Below are 15,244 nucleotides of genomic sequence, written 5' to 3'. Positions count from 1 at the left end.
CCCTCCTGCTAAGGGTAGACAGCTGCTCGTTCCACCCCACCCCCCGCCTTAATTGGTTCTCCTCCCTTCCAACGGTGTTGAGGCGGGTGGGAACAGCAGGGGGTGAAGGTGCTGTGTTTAAAGAGGTGGAGTTATGCAGATCTAAAACGCGTGGATTGCAGCAGCAGCAAGCCGAAAAGTGCAGGCATGTAAGGGATCTAGAGGTTGACAACATGTCTTCTTAACGGGAGTCCAGGAGCTCATCTCCACAAATGGACTTTTCAGGATCCTTGGGTGGCTCCGTAGTTTGAAACCAATTCTGGTTATCGCTTCTCGGCCTTTTGGCTAAGATCAAGTGTAGTATCTGTTCTTATCAGTTTAATATCTGATACGTCCCCTATCTGGGGACCATATATTAAATGGATTTTTAGAACAGGGAGATGGAAAAAGAGCTTGCTCTGTCCACTCCACGCATTGACCTGGTATTGCAGTATCTCCAGGACCGGTGCACCCCTTCTTTAATGCAGTTTCTAAAATCAGAAAGAATTGAATTCAATGTTTTTTGTTCATTTTGCTTGTTTGTCGGATTTTGGGATGGACTCTTTGGCTCTGCTTTTCTTCTCCTCATTGGATTTTTCATGTTCAAAGTTGCAGAAGCCAGATTACAAGCTCATTTTGGTTCAACTTCAGCAACTGTGCATTGCATTGCCATGTAATGTGATGCAATGCTATCTTTCTAGCTCTCCCTTTTTACTTCCTTTTGGATAAACAGACATATTAGGCAAGCATTTTGGAGCTTTCACCTAAATAACTACAGGTGGTGAGATAAGCTGCACAATATAATTGACCTTTCAGTATATTGTTGCACACACACCATCTATTTAGCAAATGCCCTTGTTATCAACAGCAGCCTTTTAAACTCACCTGAGCTAACAGGTATGTGCGCTGGTTACTCTGCTGCGCTTAAAATTTCTTTTTTGGTTTGCTACAATGCCTTTTCTGAAACGTTGTCTCCTTCTGCTGGAACACTGACTTCTTTCATTTAATGCCTGCAGACTATAAAAGAGAACCCAACCCAAAAAGTTTGGTTGATTAGTCTGTGGCATTCTGTTAAACTGTTGCTTATGGCGGTCTCTGTGAGCTTCTCAGCGACATTCAGCCAGCCAGGTATCCTGCCTGCAGTAGATGGAATGTGGCAATGGAACGCTGGCTGCGCGTGTCATAATAGGCTCTGAGCCTTTATATACCTGTGCACAGCAGCAGCCACCTTCAGTCTGCTGCTGGACAGCCAGCAGCAGCAGCAGCAGGAGAGGTATGTAATCAGGAGCCCTCCTGCTAAGGGTAGACAGCTGCTCGTTCCACCCCACCCCCCGCCTTAATTGGTTCTCCTCCCTTCCAACGGTGTTGAGGCGGGTGGGAACAGCAGGGGGTGAAGGTGCTGTGTTTAAAGAGGTGGAGTTATGCAGATCTAAAACGCGTGGATTGCAGCAGCAGCAAGCCGAAAAGTGCAGGCATGTAAGGGATCTAGAGGTTGACAACATGTCTTCTTAACGGGAGTCCAGGAGCTCATCTCCACAAATGAACTTTTCAGGATCCTTGGGTGGCTCCGTAGTTTGAAACCAATTCTGGTTATCGCTTCTCGGCCTTTTGGCTAAGATCAAGTGTAGTATCTGTTCTTATCAGTTTAATATCTGATACGTCCCCTATCTGGGGACCATATATTAAATGGATTTTTAGAACAGGGAGATGGAAAAAGAGCTTGCTCTGTCCACTCCACGCTTTGACCTGGTATTGCAGTATCTCCAGGACCGGTGCACCCCTTCTTTAATGCAGTTTCTAAAATCAGAAAGAATTGAATTCAATGTTTTTTGTTCATTTTGCTTGTTTGTCGGATTTTGGGATGGACTCTTTGGCTTTGCTTTTCTTCTCCTCATTGGATTTTTCATGTTCAAAGTTGCAGAAGCCAGATTACAAGCTCATTTTGGTTCAACTTCAGCAACTGTGCATTGCATTGCCATGTAATGTGATGCAATGCTATCTTTCTAGCTCTCCCTTTTTACTTCCTTTTGGATAAACAGACATATTAGGCAAGCATTTTGGAGCTTTCACCTAAATAACTACAGGTGGTGAGATAAGCTGCACAATATAATTGACCTTTCAGTATATTGTTGCACACACACCATCTATTTAGCAAATGCCCTTGTTATCAACAGCAGCCTTTTAAACTCACCTGAGCTAACAGGTATGTGCGCTGGTTACTCTGCTGCGCTTAAAATTTCTTTTTTGGTTTGCTACAATGCCTTTTCTGAAACGTTGTCTCCTTCTGCTGGAACACTGACTTCTTTCATTTAATGCCTGCAGACTATAAAAGAGAACCCAACCCAAAAAGTTTGGTTGATTAGTCTGTGGCATTCTGTTAAACTGTTGCTTATGGCGGTCTCTGTGAGCTTCTCAGCGACATTCAGCCAGCCAGGTATCCTGCCTGCAGTAGATGGAATGTGGCAATGGAACGCTGGCTGCGCGTGTCATAATAGGCTCTGAGCCTTTATATACCTGTGCACAGCAGCAGCCACCTTCAGTCTGCTGCTGGACAGCCAGCAGCAGCAGCAGGAGAGGTATGTAATCAGGAGCCCTCCTGCTAAGGGTAGACAGCTGCTCGTTCCACCCCACCCCCCGCCTTAATTGGTTCTCCTCCCTTCCAACGGTGTTGAGGCGGGTGGGAACAGCAGGGGGTGAAGGTGCTGTGTTTAAAGAGGTGGAGTTATGCAGATCTAAAACGCGTGGATTGCAGCAGCAGCAAGCCGAAAAGTGCAGGCATGTAAGGGATCTAGAGGTTGACAACATGTCTTCTTAACGGGAGTCCAGGAGCTCATCTCCACAAATGGACTTTTCAGGATCCTTGGGTGTCTCCGTAGTTTGAAACCAATTCTGGTTATCGCTTCTCGGCCTTTTGGCTAAGATCAAGTGTAGTATCTGTTCTTATCAGTTTAATATCTGATACGTCCCCTATCTGGGGACCATATATTAAATGGATTTTTAGAACAGGGAGATGGAAAAAGAGCTTGCTCTGTCCACTCCACGCATTGACCTGGTATTGCAGTATCTCCAGGACCGGTGCACCCCTTCTTTAATGCAGTTTCTAAAATCAGAAAGAATTGAATTCAATGTTTTTTGTTCATTTTGCTTGTTTGTCGGATTTTGGGATGGACTCTTTGGCTTTGCTTTTCTTCTCCTCATTGGATTTTTCATGTTCAAAGTTGTAGAAGCCAGATTACAAGCTCATTTTGGTTCAACTTCAGCAACTGTGCATTGCATTGCCATGTAATGTGATGCAATGCTATCTTTCTAGCTCTCCCTTTTTACTTCCTTTTGGATAAACAGACATATTAGGCAAGCATTTTGGAGCTTTCACCTAAATAACTACAGGTGGTGAGATAAGCTGCACAATATAATTGACCTTTCAGTATATTGTTGCACACACACCATCTATTTAGCAAATGCCCTTGTTATCAACAGCAGCCTTTTAAACTCACCTGAGCTAACAGGTATGTGCGCTGGTTACTCTGCTGCGCTTAAAATTTATTTTTTGGTTTGCTACAATGCCTTTTCTGAAACGTTGTCTCCTTCTGCTGGAACACTGACTTCTTTCATTTAATGCCTGCAGACTATAAAAGAGAACCCAACCCAAAAAGTTTGGTTGATTAGTCTGTGGCATTCTGTTAAACTGTTGCTTATGGCGGTCTCTGTGAGCTTCTCAGCGACATTCAGCCAGCCAGGTATCCTGCCTGCAGTAGATGGAATGTGGCAATGGAACGCTGGCTGCGCGTGTCATAATAGGCTCTGAGCCTTTATATACCTGTGCACAGCAGCAGCCACCTTCAGTCTGCTGCTGGACAGCCAGCAGCAGCAGCAGCAGGAGAGGTATGTGATCAGGAGCCCTCCTGCTAAGGGTAGACAGCTGCTCGTTCCACCCCACCCCCCGCCTTAATTGGTTCTCCTCCCTTCCAACGGTGTTGAGGCGGGTGGGAACAGCAGGGGGTGAAGGTGCTGTGTTTAAAGAGGTGGAGTTATGCAGATCTAAAACGCGTGGATTGCAGCAGCAGCAAGCCGAAAAGTGCAGGCATGTAAGGGATCTAGAGGTTGACAACATGTCTTCTTAACGGGAGTCCAGGAGCTCATCTCCACAAATGGACTTTTCAGGATCCTTGGGTGGCTCCGTAGTTTGAAACCAATTCTGGTTATCGCTTCTCGGCCTTTTGGCACGATCTATCAGGTTTACCTGTGTGGTCTTGCCTGTGAGGTGCTCTTGGTACCCTTTCTCTCGGCCTGGGGGGATCGTTCCTCTTCGGAGGGACTTAACCCCCCTGCTGCTATTGGGAGGAAGGATTAGTCCGGGAGCAACGGGAAGGGATCCCATGAAGGCTTGCGCCTTTCAGAGAGAAGAGTCGGTACGTTCCTGAGTGAAGGATGCCGGCAACGCTCACATATTCATCGGGTGATGCCCGGATGCGGAACACCGTGAGGATTGAAGTTGGAGCAACATCGAGGATGGAGAAGAATTTGGACTACATCTGCCATAGGATTCTTCTTGGAGTTCTGGAGTTTCGGCGGGAAGACATATTCTGCTTCCAGGACAACGAGTACAAGGGGACATACACCATCACCTTCAAGAGCCAGGGATGCTGTCAGCAACTCGTACAAAAGGTAAACGAGAAAAACTACTTAGATGAGTTGGATGGACTAACCTTTTGTCTCTTGTATGCTTATGACGAGATCCCCATCGTGGTGCATTTCCCGAACCCCTTTGTGGAAGCTGCAGACATCTCGACCTACCTTACCCGCTATTGTGATGATCTGAGATACCTGGGTACTGTGAAGAACGCGGTAGGCTTCTGGTGCGGCAAGAGAAGGTATATGGCCCGTCTAAAGAGGGACCTTAGTGGAGTGGGAGGAATGCTACACCCTCCCTCAACCTTCGTAATCGGTAAGAGCAGAGGCTACTTATTTTATCCTGGAATGCCAGTATGTTGCAGGAACTGTGGACAAATGGGTCATACCCAAACGTCCTGCACGGGCAGGAAAGTAGACCGCTGCAATAATTGCAGCTGTTACGGACATTTAATGAAGGACTGTCCCGCTGGGAGGAAATGTAATCTCTGCGGTGAGGCGGGGCACATGTTCCGAGGATGCCCCAACAGGACCAGGACCAGGACCTACGCAGAAGCTGCATCTTCTGAAGCTGAGCCGATGCGCCCACCGGTCTTCACTGGCAGGCCGGCGTCGGAGGGCGGTTCGAAGGGCGAGAAGGCTGGGATGGAGCAGGGAGCCGGAGGCCCCTCTGGGGCGGCACCTGCATCGAAGTCCCTTAACGATGGGCGGACCTCGCATGGACCGGAGCGGGGGGGTCCTCCTTCTGGGAGGGTATCCTCCGTATCGATGGTTCCCGATACCGATCCTGTTGGGCTGGAGGGTGGTGCCCCTGTGCGGTTGGCTACAGGGGACCACGCAGCGATGGCCTCAGGATCTTCCAGGGCGATTAGCCAGCCAGATGAGGGGGCTTTGCTTCTAGGTGGCGAACATCAGGAAATCTGTGTTGCTGATCTTGTCCTGATGGACCAGTCTCCCCCCCTGGAGGAGGTGGAGGAAGAGGAGGACTGCACCAGTGACCTAGTGGAGTCTGCCCCGAAAAAGAGACGGAATGTCGAATCCCCAGCGTCTCCTGGAATGTGGGTGGGAACCGTGACCTACGAGGGGGCAACCGCCGGCTCACAGAATATCGAGTCGTTTGGGTCTTCTAGCCCGGATGTCCTGGAGCAATTTGATATACAGGGCTTTGAGTCAGGTGTCCTCATGGAAGATCCACCACCCTGACCTATGAATGCCCACAATAAGACTTGTCTCACTGAATGTGAGGTCATTAAAGAGCCCAGTTCGTAGGGCTGCTCTATTCAAGTATTTAGAAACCACTGACTTTGACATATGTTTATTACAGGAATGCGGGATACAACATGCACTAAATTATAATGATATCAAGACAGATTGGAGACTGGGGCCCTCCATCTGGTCTGGCTCCAATGACAACAAGTCAGCGGGGGTGGGCTTCCTCTGTCGTGGGAGAAATATTACTATAAATGCTGTCACAGAAATAGTACCAGGCAGAGTGGTTTTAGTGCATTTTAAATTTAATGGTTTTACCCTACGTGTAATGAATATTTATGCTCCCCCTGATAAGCAAGAGAGAATTAATTTATTTGGGATATTGCCATTGTACTGTACTGGGTCATCTCCCCTGGTCGTAGGGGGTGATTTTAATTGTCTTTGTGCTAGTGAACAACGAGCAGGGGGTGACCCTTTACGCAAATTGGATAAGTCATGTCATCTATTGAAAGATTTTATAACTGATTTTAAATTATGCGATGCGTGGAGGTCACTCCTGCCGACGGACCCTGGTTATACGTGGTCCGGAAGAGGGGTGTCCTCCAGGATCGATTTTATTTTCCTATCAGATGATTTTAACCCTGTAAAATGTGTTTTAACATCAAATATATTTTCTGACCATAAGGGCTTGGAGGTGCACCTAGAATACCGGGATGAACAGAGGGTCAACAGGGGCCTCTGGCGTCTAAGTACTTACCTGCTGGAGGACCCTCTGATTCGACAAGACTTTGGTGAAGCCTATCAAGCCTGGCGGCGACAAAAACCTTCTGATGCCCCTATGGTAACCTGGTGGGAAAATTTGAAAAAAAAAGTCAGAATGTTTTTTATAAAAGCAGGGAGACGTAAAGCTAGAGAGAAAAAAAGATGTTTTAGTGATCTTAACACCAAACTGCAAACACTTTTTAAATTCAAAGAGCTAGGGGTGGAGGTGGGAGATGATATTGCTAGCCTAAAAACTGAAATTCAGAACTGCATAGACACAAAGGGGAAAGAGATTATTTTTAACTCTAGAGTGCAGCACTTGGAGGAGGGGGAGAAGTGCTCTCGCTTCTTCTTCAAAAAAGTCATGGATAAAAGAGAAGTGATCACAAATCTAGAGGGTGAAACATCTATGCAGGGAATGTTGAATGCTACTTTTAACTTTTATAAGCATCTTTTTAGTAAAAAGTGTATAGATGAGTCCTTTTTATCTGATGCTCTTAATGATCTCGATTTTAAGTTAAATTTTACAGACCAGGAGTTTTTAGAACGCGATATTGTTTTAGAGGAATTATTTTATGTTTTTAAAAGTTTCTCTAAGGGTAAAGCACCTGGGTGTGACGGACTACCTGTAGAATTTTACCTTACTTTTTGGGACATTTTAAAAGAGGACCTTTTTATGCTTTTTAAAGAAGTTTTTATTTGTGAACAGTTGCCATTTTCGTGGAGGAGAGGAGTGGTGTCTTTGATATATAAAAAAGGTGACCGCAGTACTCTAGCGAATTGGAGACCCATAACTCTCCTAAATGTTGATTACAAGGTACTTGCTAAGGTGGTTGCAGACCGGCTCAGGAGTGTCATTGCCAAACTAATCCAGCCTGAGCAGGTTTGTAGTGTACCAGGCAGAAGTATTTCAGAGGTTTTAAACGTATTAAGGGATGTAATTTGGTATTCCAGAGACCGGGGTCAAAATGTAGCTCTTTTAGCCCTAGATTTTGAAAAAGCTTTCGATAGAGTCTCTCATAGATTTCTTTTTAGAGTTTTAAAAAGAATGGGTATCCCTAATATGCTTTTAAATTGTATTAAGATTTTATATAAAAATTGTTTTAGTCAAATTTCTCTTAATGGCTTTTTAACAGATGGAGTTCCCCTTGAGTCCGGAGTGAAGCAGGGATGCCCCTTGTCGCCCATCCTGTTCATCTGCGCCATGGAGCCCCTGCTGAGCGCAATAAGGAAAGACAAAGTGATTAGAGGGGTTCCTGTTCCAGGCGGAGGTGGCAGTGATGTGAGAGTCTTTGGCTACATGGATGACGTGACAGTTGTGTGCGTGGACCCTGCTTCCCTCCGGAGGGCGGTGTTGCGCATTGAATTTTTTTCCCAGGCATCCGGGTTTAAACTTAATTTAAATAAATCTGAATGTCTGACTTTGGGATCCTGGGACACCGCCCAACTCCCGCAGCTCACTATAAAACGAGACAATGTAAAAATTCTTGGAGTTGTTTTTAACGAGGAGAATGTGGGAACTCAAAGCTGGGAGAATGTCATAGAAAAAATGTCAAAGAAAATATCATTTTGGGGTTTGAGGTCCCTAACAATGGAGGGGAAAATTTTAATTATAAAATCAGTGTTGTTACCCCTCATACTGTATATAGCTATGGTGTACCCCCCCTCTGATGTTTTAATTAAAAAAATGACTAGGATGATCTTTATGTTTTTATGGAACTCCAAAATGGAAAAATTAAGGCGAGAAATAATGAGGAAGAATAAAATGAACGGCGGAAGGGATGTCCCCGATTTACATATTTATTTGTATTTAAATTATTTCTGCTTTTGTTTCAAACATTTTAATGGTAATAGTGCGCTAAGTTATTTTTTAAAATATACTTGTGGGATGATTTTTAAAAGATGGTTTAAGTTGTCGTTGAATTCCCCTGTTTTACTATGCCCCCCCAAACACCAAGCAATCTTAGAAAAGACTGTTCGATTTTATAGCCTTGGTGATTTTAATATGGACATTTTTAAAGACCGCAAGAAGCTTTTATCTTTTCTGAGGAGGAATGAAGATGTGACCCCCATAGTAAATTTCTCAGAAGAGAGATCGAAGCAAGTTTGGAAGAATGTCTTCGGGAAATTCTTAGCAAATGGACATAAGGACATCGCATGGATGGTGGTCCACCAGTGCCTCCCCACCAGAGAGTTTCAACACAGGAGAGGCCTGGTGGCCAGAGCCAAATGCCCCAGAGACTCATGTGTTTATGACGAAACCACCTTGCACCTTATGTGGAATTGCCCATTTGCACAGGAACTTTGGCACAAAGTTGGGATTCTTTTAAAATGGACTTGCGGTTTAAGAGATTTTAACCATGAATATGTTTTATATGGCCTTTTTAAATGTCCGACCCCTCAACAGTATTGTATATGTTGGTGTATGATTAACTGTTTTAAAGACGCCCTTTGGAAGGCACGCAATATTTTACTTTTTAAACGTGATGCTATTTCTGTGAAGGATTGTCTTAAAATTGCTTTTAGCCAGATGTATATTTATTACTTGAGGGATGTCAAATGTATTGGGAGGAGGGATGCTAATCGTATATGGGGTTTTTATGGGTGGAATTCTGTGTTTTAATAATGTACTGTTTGTGTTGTTGTTTTTGATTGTAAACCATCTTTTACGCACTTAATAAATTATGTTGAAACCTGATCTGTTCTTATCAGTTTAATATCTGATACGTCCCCTATCTGGGGACCATATATTAAATGGATTTTTAGAACAGGGAGATGGAAAAAGAGCTTGCTCTGTCCACTCCACGCATTGACCTGGTATTGCAGTATCTCCAGGACCGGTGCACCCCTTCTTTAATGCAGTTTCTAAAATCAGAAAGAATTGAATTCAATGTTTTTTGTTCATTTTGCTTGTTTGTCGGATTTTGGGATGGACTCTTTGGCTTTGCTTTTCTTCTCCTCATTGGATTTTTCATGTTCAAAGTTGCAGAAGCCAGATTACAAGCTCATTTTGGTTCAACTTCAGCAACTGTGCATTGCATTGCCATGTAATGTGATGCAATGCTATCTTTCTAGCTCTCCCTTTTTACTTCCTTTTGGATAAACAGACATATTAGGCAAGCATTTTGGAGCTTTCACCTAAATAACTACAGGTGGTGAGATAAGCTGCACAATATAATTGACCTTTCAGTATATTGTTGCACACACACCATCTATTTAGCAAATGCCCTTGTTATCAACAGCAGCCTTTTAAACTCACCTGAGCTAACAGGTATGTGCGCTGGTTACTCTGCTGCGCTTAAAATTTATTTTTTGGTTTGCTACAATGCCTTTTCTGAAACGTTGTCTCCTTCTGCTGGAACACTGACTTCTTTCATTTAATGCCTGCAGACTATAAAAGAGAACCCAACCCAAAAAGTTTGGTTGATTAGTCTGTGGCATTCTGTTAAACTGTTGCTTATGGCGGTCTCTGTGAGCTTCTCAGCGACATTCAGCCAGCCAGGTATCCTGCCTGCAGTAGATGGAATGTGGCAATGGAACGCTGGCTGCGCGTGTCATAATAGGCTCTGAGCCTTTATATACCTGTGCACAGCAGCAGCCACCTTCAGTCTGCTGCTGGACAGCCAGCAGCAGCAGCAGCAGGAGAGGTATGTAATCAGGAGCCCTCCTGCTAAGGGTAGACAGCTGCTCGTTCCACCCCACCCCCCGCCTTAATTGGTTCTCCTCCCTTCCAACGGTGTTGAGGCGGGTGGGAACAGCAGGGGGTGAAGGTGCTGTGTTTAAAGAGGTGGAGTTATGCAGATCTAAAACGCGTGGATTGCAGCAGCAGCAAGCCGAAAAGTGCAGGCATGTAAGGGATCTAGAGGTTGACAACATGTCTTCTTAACGGGAGTCCAGGAGCTCATCTCCACAAATAGACTTTTCAGGATCCTTGGGTGGCTCCGTAGTTTGAAACCAATTCTGGTTATCGCTTCTCGGCCTTTTGGCTAAGATCAAGTGTAGTATCTGTTCTTATCAGTTTAATATCTGATACGTCCCCTATCTGGGGACCATATATTAAATGGATTTTTAGAACAGGGAGATGGAAAAAGAGCTTGCTCTGTCCACTCCACGCATTGACCTGGTATTGCAGTATCTCCAGGACCGGTGCACCCCTTCTTTAATGCAGTTTCTAAAATCAGAAAGAATTGAATTCAATGTTTTTTGTTCATTTTGCTTGTTTGTCGGATTTTGGGATGGACTCTTTGGCTTTGCTTTTCTTCTTCTCATTGGATTTTTCATGTTCAAAGTTGCAGAAGCCAGATTACAAGCTCATTTTGGTTCAACTTCAGCAACTGTGCATTGCATTGCCATGTAATGTGATGCAATGCTATCTTTCTAGCTCTCCCTTTTTACTTCCTTTTGGATAAACAGACATATTAGGCAAGCATTTTGGAGCTTTCACCTAAATAACTACAGGTGGTGAGATAAGCTGCACAATATAATTGACCTTTCAGTATATTGTTGCACACACACCATCTATTTAGCAAATGCCCTTGTTATCAACAGCAGCCTTTTAAACTCACCTGAGCTAACAGGTATGTGCGCTGGTTACTCTGCTGCGCTTAAAATTTCTTTTTTGGTTTGCTACAATGCCTTTTCTGAAACGTTGTCTCCTTCTGCTGGAACACTGACTTCTTTCATTTAATGCCTGCAGACTATAAAAGAGAACCCAACCCAAAAAGTTTGGTTGATTAGTCTGTGGCATTCTGTTAAACTGTTGCTTATGGCGGTCTCTGTGAGCTTCTCAGCGACATTCAGCCAGCCAGGTATCCTGCCTGCAGTAGATGGAATGTGGCAATGGAACGCTGGCTGCGCGTGTCATAATAGGCTCTGAGCCTTTATATACCTGTGCACAGCAGCAGCCACCTTCAGTCTGCTGCTGGACAGCCAGCAGCAGCAGCAGCAGGAGAGGTATGTAATCAGGAGCCCTCCTGCTAAGGGTAGACAGCTGCTCGTTCCACCCCACCCCCCGCCTTAATTGGTTCTCCTCCCTTCCAACGGTGTTGAGGCGGGTGGGAACAGCAGGGGGTGAAGGTGCTGTGTTTAAAGAGGTGGAGTTATGCAGATCTAAAACGCGTGCATTGCAGCAGCAGCAAGCCGAAAAGTGCAGGCATGTAAGGGATCTAGAGGTTGACAACATGTCTTCTTAACGGGAGTCCAGGAGCTCATCTCCACAAATGGACTTTTCAGGATCCTTGGGTGGCTCCGTAGTTTGAAACCAATTCTGGTTATCGCTTCTCGGCCTTTTGGCTAAGATCAAGTGTAGTATCTGTTCTTATCAGTTTAATATCTGATACGTCCCCTATCTGGGGACCATATATTAAATGGATTTTTAGAACAGGGAGATGGAAAAAGAGCTTGCTCTGTCCACTCCACGCATTGACCTGGTATTGTAGTATCTCCAGGACCGGTGCACCCCTTCTTTAATGCAGTTTCTAAAATCAGAAAGAATTGAATTCAATGTTTTTTGTTCATTTTGCTTGTTTGTCGGATTTTGGGATGGACTCTTTGGCTTTGCTTTTCTTCTCCTCATTGGATTTTTCATGTTCAAAGTTGCAGAAGCCAGATTACAAGCTCATTTTGGTTCAACTTCAGCAACTGTGCATTGCATTGCCATGTAATGTGATGCAATGCTATCTTTCTAGCTCTCCCTTTTTACTTCCTTTTGGATAAACAGACATATTAGGCAAGCATTTTGGAGCTTTCACCTAAATAACTACAGGTGGTGAGATAAGCTGCACAATATAATTGACCTTTCAGTATATTGTTGCACACACACCATCTATTTAGCAAATGCCCTTGTTATCAACAGCAGCCTTTTAAACTCACCTGAGCTAACAGGTATGTGCGCTGGTTACTCTGCTGCGCTTAAAATTTCTTTTTTGGTTTGCTACAATGCCTTTTCTGAAACGTTGTCTCCTTCTGCTGGAACACTGACTTCTTTCATTTAATGCCTGCAGACTATAAAAGAGAACCCAACCCAAAAAGTTTGGTTGATTAGTCTGTGGCATTCTGTTAAACTGTTGCTTATGGCGGTCTCTGTGAGCTTCTCAGCGACATTCAGCCAGCCAGGTATCCTGCCTGCAGTAGATGGAATGTGGCAATGGAACGCTGGCTGCGCGTGTCATAATAGGCTCTGAGCCTTTATATACCTGTGCACAGCAGCAGCCACCTTCAGTCTGCTGCTGGACAGCCAGCAGCAGCAGCAGCAGGAGAGGTATGTAATCAGGAGCCCTCCTGCTAAGGGTAGACAGCTGCTCGTTCCACCCCACCCCCCGCCTTAATTGGTTCTCCTCCCTTCCAACGGTGTTGAGGCGGGTGGGAACAGCAGGGGGTGAAGGTGCTGTGTTTAAAGAGGTGGAGTTATGCAGATCTAAAACGCGTGGATTGCAGCAGCAGCAAGCCGAAAAGTGCAGGCATGTAAGGGATCTAGAGGTTGACAACATGTCTTCTTAACGGGAGTCCAGGAGCTCATCTCCACAAATGGACTTTTCAGGATCCTTGGGTGGCTCCGTAGTTTGAAACCAATTCTGGTTATCGCTTCTCGGCCTTTTGGCTGAGACCAAGTGCTTCACAGCAGGAGGTTTCAGTTGAAGGGCACTCAGGTACCCCTCTCCTTGGCCTGGCAGGATCGTCCACTTCGGTGGGCTTCACCTGCCTGCTGCTATTAGGGAGAGGGATTAGTCCTAGGGTAACGGGCAGCGATCCCCCAGCCTTCAGGTGCTTTATCACAAAGCTCTGAAGGCGCAGATTGCAGGCGGTTGCAATTTGCATTTTGTTGCGCCATACCATGGAGGTTGACCCCAACCTCGTGCCTCTATATGCGAGGCTCAAGAACACCATAAGGGTCCGCTTTACGGCTGGTGGTTCCGATATGCGGAATCTGGGATATGTAGTCCAGGACGTGCTTGAGAAACTGCTCCACGTCAGAACCAACGAAATCCTTTCTATCCAGGATTATCCTCGACGTGGAGACTATGATGTAACCTTTACTGGCGAAGGTATTTTCAAAGATGTTTTGTCCAGAGTTAAGTCGGTAGAAAATAGCCCTGGTCTAAAAGGGATTCAGATTATCGAGCACGTCCTGGATGAGGTAAAGATGGTGGTTGTGAAAATCTTCTCACCCTTCATAACGGCACCAGAGGTTATTTCCTTTTTGTCAGTTTATTTTAAAAGTGTGAAATTGATTGGGAAAGTGTTGAATGAGTTTAACATCTGGACCTCAAAATGGAAGTTTTTAGTAAAATGTGAAAGAGACCCAAAATTCCCTGGAGGTGTGAGACTTCCTCCAGCTCGATTTAAAATAGGGCAAACTAATGGGGATTTTTTTTTCTCAGGAATGCCACTTTTCTGTAGGTATTGTGGTCTCTATGGGCACTCTAAGGATAGTTGTGGTGCCACTTGTAGAAATTGTGCCAGTACTGAACATGACACAAAGGAGTGCCCAAATGAAAAAAAATGCTCTTTTTGTCGGACACCTGGTCATTTCTATTTTTCTTGCCCTCACAGGTTCAGAGAGGATGAACAAAAACAAAAGGAGAAGTCCAAGACATCCGGGAATGGACGGGCCAATCAGACCACCCCTCAGGAGGAGGAACAGCAACCTGGAGCCTCGGGAGGTGATAAGGGCGCTTCGACTAGTAACAATCCCTCCGAGTCAATGACAGGTAACTCACAGGAGCCCAGGAGCTGGCTGAAAGACCATAAGGAGGCTAAAAGGAAGGCTGAGAAAGATCATAAAGGGGCGGTCGGTAAGGCCAAAAAAGAGCGCCAAAAGGCTGACACCGAGCCCAAAATTCCCACTGGGTCTCACGAGAGCGAGGGCGGTACGTGGCATTTGGTGAGGTCTCATAATAAGAAAAAGAATGGTTCCGTGGAGGTGGCTAATAGGGAGGAGATGGATACATCCCCTCACGGGGGTGTAGACTCTGGAATCCCGAGGTCCCGGGGCTCTGCTGCCCCAGGTGGGGCCCCGAACCTGGCTGCCTCCGGGGACTCTGAGGCTCCGCCATGTGCGCAGCCTGCCCCTGTGTTACGACCCTCTGCGGGTCAGCAGGGGAGTGCGGAGCCTCTCGGAGACCCACCTGACGAGGACCTAAATGGTCAGCCTATGGAGACCCAGTGTAACCTTTCTCTCAATATCCTTCCGAGCTACACCCCAGTAGCGTCGGGTCTTAATTTAAGTGAATGTTCCTTCTCCGATGATGAAGACTCTTTGATAACGGTGGATTCAGAAGAGGGCGTTGGTGAAAGTCCAAGTGGTCTGATCCGTCCATCGGATAGGTAAAGTCCAGTTTTTGTTTCTTCCTAACCATTTGTTATGATGGCTGACATTGGTGGTGTTTCCCTCAATGTGAGAGGCATAGGATCCAAGACCAGAAGAGCTACTGTTTTACATTTTTTAACCTGTTTTACAGCTTCTGTTTTCTTTTTACAAGAATGTCATATCCCTCATAAGATTTCTTACAAAAAATATAAGGAAGAGTGGAAACATGGTCCATCGGTCTGGTCTGGATCAAATGCAACTGGATCAGCCGGGGTAGCTATACTTTTTATGGGAAATGTGTCTATTGATTTTATCCAA

At 45.4% G+C, this 15,244-nt stretch overlaps 6 non-coding genes across 6 annotated transcripts; all 6 read left to right on the top strand.

Moving 5' to 3' along the window:
• Positions 1-304: 304 nt before the first annotated feature.
• Positions 305-495, top strand: LOC141204135 (U2 spliceosomal RNA). The gene has a single exon (XR_012275107.1). It is a non-coding gene; the product is annotated as a U2 spliceosomal RNA (small nuclear RNA).
• Positions 496-1,610: 1,115 nt separating this feature from the next.
• LOC141204117 (U2 spliceosomal RNA) lies at positions 1,611-1,801 on the top strand. Its single transcript, XR_012275089.1, has one exon. It is a non-coding gene; the product is annotated as a U2 spliceosomal RNA (small nuclear RNA).
• Positions 1,802-2,913: 1,112 nt separating this feature from the next.
• Positions 2,914-3,104, top strand: LOC141204124 (U2 spliceosomal RNA). The gene has a single exon (XR_012275096.1). It is a non-coding gene; the product is annotated as a U2 spliceosomal RNA (small nuclear RNA).
• Positions 3,105-9,279: 6,175 nt separating this feature from the next.
• On the top strand, positions 9,280-9,469 carry LOC141204292 (U2 spliceosomal RNA). The gene has a single exon (XR_012275246.1). It is a non-coding gene; the product is annotated as a U2 spliceosomal RNA (small nuclear RNA).
• Positions 9,470-10,584: 1,115 nt separating this feature from the next.
• LOC141204113 (U2 spliceosomal RNA) lies at positions 10,585-10,775 on the top strand. Its single transcript, XR_012275085.1, has one exon. It is a non-coding gene; the product is annotated as a U2 spliceosomal RNA (small nuclear RNA).
• Positions 10,776-11,890: 1,115 nt separating this feature from the next.
• Positions 11,891-12,081, top strand: LOC141204108 (U2 spliceosomal RNA). The gene has a single exon (XR_012275081.1). It is a non-coding gene; the product is annotated as a U2 spliceosomal RNA (small nuclear RNA).
• Positions 12,082-15,244: the final 3,163 nt, after the last annotated feature.

The sequence above is a fragment of the Phyllobates terribilis genome, unplaced genomic scaffold, assembly GCF_046119375.1.
Source record: "Phyllobates terribilis strain yellow unplaced genomic scaffold, ASM4611937v1 Scaffold_134__1_contigs__length_4944459, whole genome shotgun sequence".
Taxonomy (NCBI): domain Eukaryota; kingdom Metazoa; phylum Chordata; class Amphibia; order Anura; family Dendrobatidae; genus Phyllobates; species Phyllobates terribilis.
The sequence above is the reverse complement of the archived record's forward strand: the minus strand, read 5'-3'. Positions and strand labels throughout refer to the sequence as shown.